This window comes from Momordica charantia (genome assembly GCF_013281855.1).
Source record: "Momordica charantia cultivar OHB3-1 chromosome 1 unlocalized genomic scaffold, Mcharantia_2.0 BLBB01000001.1, whole genome shotgun sequence".
NCBI lineage: Eukaryota > Viridiplantae > Streptophyta > Magnoliopsida > Cucurbitales > Cucurbitaceae > Momordica > Momordica charantia.
The window spans coordinates 8798193-8802831 of record NW_028275157.1 but is presented as its reverse complement, the minus strand read 5'-3'; positions in this window follow the sequence as shown (position 1 = coordinate 8802831).

Here is a 4639-nt window from a genome sequence, read left to right as displayed (position 1 = left end):
GGAGGAATAGAGATGAAATGATATGACACTATGGGGTTGTTCTCTGTTAAAAGTGGATACTTGGTGGACCAAAACTGCACTATCAATGTTGCCGTCATCCTTGAATGAACATCATAGTACCCTTGTTGTTCGAGCTGATTCAAAAGCATTTGTTCTAAAGAAAGGGAGGGGCAAAGTCCACTCGCTATTAGCTGAGCAGACGAGGGACGAGTGGTAGAAGCCGACAAAGAGTAGTGATAGTGACGGTTCAGTGAAGTCAAGTCTATTAGGGGCTCCCTGACGACAAGTAGTCCCCAATGCAATGTTCCTTGTTAAGACCTTCAATTCTGGTCCGGACCTGCGAAAATTGTGGTGGAATGGCTTGTGGAATTTAAAGATCCCAAACAAGATCAAAATCTTTCTTTAGCGGGCTTGTTTGGATAGGCTCCCTACTGGTGAGAAGCTCGAGCAAAGAGGAGTTTAAGGTGCAAACCACTGCTGTCTGTATGGCCATTTTGGGGAATCTATCCATCACACTTTTTGGTTATGCAAGGTTGCGGGTCGGGTTTGGAAAAACTCCCGGTTTAATCATTTACTTCCCCCTCAAATGAAACCACTGTCCTCAATGCTCTTAGAGATTGCAAGGAACGGTTGAGTTGGGTTGATATGGAAGAGGTGGCTATAATTCTTTGGGTAATCGGAACCTAAGAAATGATTGGTTGTTTAATAAGAGGAGTATTCGGCATCCGAAGGATTTGGCGAGCTGGGCGATTTCTTATGTTGATTTGCATCGGAAGGCTAATCTAAAGTTGGTTGTTACCGCTCAGGATGGGGATCCTCTCCCTATCAGAGATCGTTGGGTTCCTCCGCCGGCTGCCTGTTTCAAAATTAATACGGATGCGGCGATGGACTCTGTTTCTTTATCAGTGGGCCTGGGGGTGATAATTCGTGATAATACGGGGTAGGTTCTACTTTCAGCAGCTAAACATGTTCCTCATATGGTTGACGTCGATCTAGCTGAAATCTCAGCAGCAACGTTTGGGTTACAGCTCGCCCGTGAGGGAGGTACTTCGCCGTGCATACTTGAGATGGACTCGCTCAGTATTTTCAAGCTTTTGAACCAGGATGTGGAGGATGTTTCTGAGGTTGGCCGTATTGCTAGGGAGATTAAAGTTTTGGAATTTTTAGTTCATCAGGCTTCTATCAGTTTCACCAAGAGAAGTGGTAACGAAGTGGCTCATAAGCTTGCTAAGTTGGCTTTATCTGAAGAGGAAGAGACAGTTTGGGTTGAGGATTGGCTTCCAGCTATCTCAGGTCTTCTTTAATCTGAATGTTTAGGTTATCTGTTTTAATTTCGTCTTTTTCTTCTCCTTGTTTCAAAAAAAAAGTTTTCTAATCTTTTCATTACTGTGCAATCACTCTCTCATCATCTGCTTCCTCAAAGTGAGCACTTCAATTTAATTTCATCTCCAACACCAATTTATGTCAATTTTGTTTCTTCTCCAATGACGATTTCGAGTTCTTTTGTGTGACTGAGTACTTTTAGCGGTTCTTCTCCAGCAACAATTTTGTATCTCCTTGATTCTTTAAAGATTTTTATAGGGCACGCACGGAGCGTATTATTGATTGATTTTCATTTGATGAACTTTCATTCTCTTCGTAGTTCATTTAGTTACACTGTTTTTTTTGTTTAATGAATGCCTTCACTCGATTGGAGATATATGCTGCTAATACTTTCTTCTCGGTTCCTTCTTCCATAACTCGAGCCCGGAGAAGGAAGAGATAAAGAGGACCCTATGGAGAATGTCGTCAGAAATCCATAACAGAGTCCGACCACAATGACCGAATTTATTATCTTAATGCATAAGGATACTAGATTACCTAGTATAAAAGATTTAAAAATCATCACATACCACCCTTTTTCTTTTCTATTGCAATTTCTAGATTATTATATGCTGATTTTTATGTTTCGTTTGGCATATGAAATTGGTAGGAAATGATTTCGAATTCTTGATTGCGTTTGGAACCAAAATGATTTCAAATCCTTGAAATTAAAATTTATTTCTTGGATGTTCATGAGAAATGAGAAAAAAAGTACAACATTTTACCATAATGCCCTTAATAATTTATAAGATATTATATTATTAATAATATAATATTTTAGAATCAGGTAGTGATTTAATCACACAAAAATAAATAATTTAATCAAATCAACTTCACAAAATTAAAACTTACAATGTCATATTTATTCTAAAAATTAAACTAAAAAATTGCAAATGTTTTGATTCATATATAAAAAGAAAAAACTTAAAATCAACGTGTTCTAAGCTTAAACGAAATAAATCAATTATTGTTGTCCATTTTCCAATATAACTATTTTTCGTGCATGGCTTATGGACATCCAAAAAAAGTCTCTGTTATTATCGGATTAGATAAAATGAAGCTAAAAGCCACAAATGTCATATTTGGTGAAAGATTCATTTTCAATAACTCATTGAAAACATTTTCCGCATTGCAAATGCGTCGATTATGCTCCCTAGCCACAACATTTACCTCTCTTGCACTATCATTACTTAAGAATTAAATAATATTATATAATGTTAAAATACTTTCACATATTTAAAAATAAATTAAAGTGTAATTAAAATATATAACTATGGTCATCATACCTTTATCAAGTACTACGACTACTTTTTTTATTAAATTTGTAAGCATCTCTAATTTTTCTCTAATTAAGTCAACTACATGTGACTTCTTCTTATTGTGCTTAAAAACAGATGAAGATGCTTGATGCATTGATGTTTTTTGTTGCTGACTATTCATAAAATAGTCCTCATCAAAACTTTCTAGATGAATTTCCCCTCGTGCCATCATATCATTTATATCATTCATATTCACGGATTCATCTATTTGCCAACGACGTACTTTCTCTTTTGCACTTTATGCAAATGTTCCAGTTGCTTTGTCTTTCTCGAAAAGTTCTTTTAGGATGTCAAAGTTGTAAATTGGCTTTCATCGAACTTGTTGAGCTTATGGATAAGACTGATACAACAAATAAAACAAATTTATAAGAAAAAATCGATGTTGTTATGAAGAAAAAAAAACATATAAGTTAAAATACTTGGATCAAAACCTCCCAAACTGGTTGCTCTACTTCAATTGTTTCTAAGATGCTATTCCAAGTAAAGCCACTACCATGTCTAAAGACTTCAAGTCCAATAGCCATTTTTTCTTTCAAAGTCTTTAGACGATTAATGATGTTATCCTTGGATAAATCCATTTTAAATTTTGACTTTAAGGATTCAACAGCAGCTTGATACGCGTCATTTGTGAAATTTCTGTCAGGCTTTTGGTCTCTCACTTTCTGCTCTTTTAATATCTCAATAAGGTATTTGTCTATCCCAATTAACCAGCTAAAGCGTGACAGACATGCGGGTGAGCCATTTAAAGCAAAGATGGTTGCACCATTTCAAGGAGAAGGGCTAGTAGTTTCCAAGATTTTGGGCAGAGAAATTAATTATCACGATTTAAGGAAGATTTCTTTTTAATTTTTGGAGGTAAATTTTGAAATTGAAAAGATTGTGGGGAATTAATGCAAATCCCCTTTTTCCCTTTTTAAGACCCACGTTCCCCACTCTCTTCCCTCGCTCTGCTTCATTACCGTCTCCTCTGTCCCTTTAAGCGTTCCCCAAATTTCCCCTTCTCTTTCTGCGCAAAAATCAGAATCCTTAGAACCACCATGCCTCGAATCAAACACAAGGCGAATCAGAAGAAGGCCTACATGTTGGAGGTGTCAACAAATGAGGATTCCAACGACAAGTTCCAAGAAGCTAGGGAGATGATTCCACCGGCGGAAGTTTCCGGTGAGAGAAGCCCCGCCCAGCATACTCCGGCTAGTTCGGAGCACACCCTAGTCGATTCGGAACTTCCGCCGCTACCTCTGCCAGTCGCCATCCCCAGGCAAATGCCCAAACCTCGCTGCCCACCTCCCGAAAGCCCAGCCTGAAAACCATCCGCCTGCTGTTGAAAACCCGCTTCTCCTCAACCTCGTTAAATCCACCATCCCCCCTTAGTTTCAAGCACACCGTCGCCCCCCACTACTGAAATACTGCCTCTTCCTCTCGCCCAATCACATGTCCCACGAAACCCCACGCCCATAACTACTATCCATGCCTCTATCGTCATCAAGGAGATCCACCTTCCGGCGACCCCCGGCATCCACTACCGACCCTGCCTCTAGAACCCACAAAACCAAACGCCCATCACCTTCCTTATCCAGCCCTAGCCAGGATAAAAAACAAACAGCCCCAAAAGTACCTCCACCACCGCCCGCCAGATTAAAATCGGTCAAGTTCGCATCCCCATCTGAGGGGAAGCGGCGCGGTAGTGTGCCATCTGTTTTGCAGGTACCAACTCCGACGAGCTCCACTAAGCACGTCAACATCGTGCCTGCGAACAAGGCATATTTTTACAAGTTCGTGGACTCAGCAACAAGGGCTAGCTACAAAGCCATTAAGAGTAGAGATCTCTACCTGGAGAAGGGCTTTGTAGAGGCAGACATGCCCCAATTCGTCAAGGAGGGTGCGGCGAAGTTGAAGTGGGAGCATTTCTGTTCGCCCCATGCCGGTGCTGATGGAGCTTGTGCGGGAGTTTTACTCCA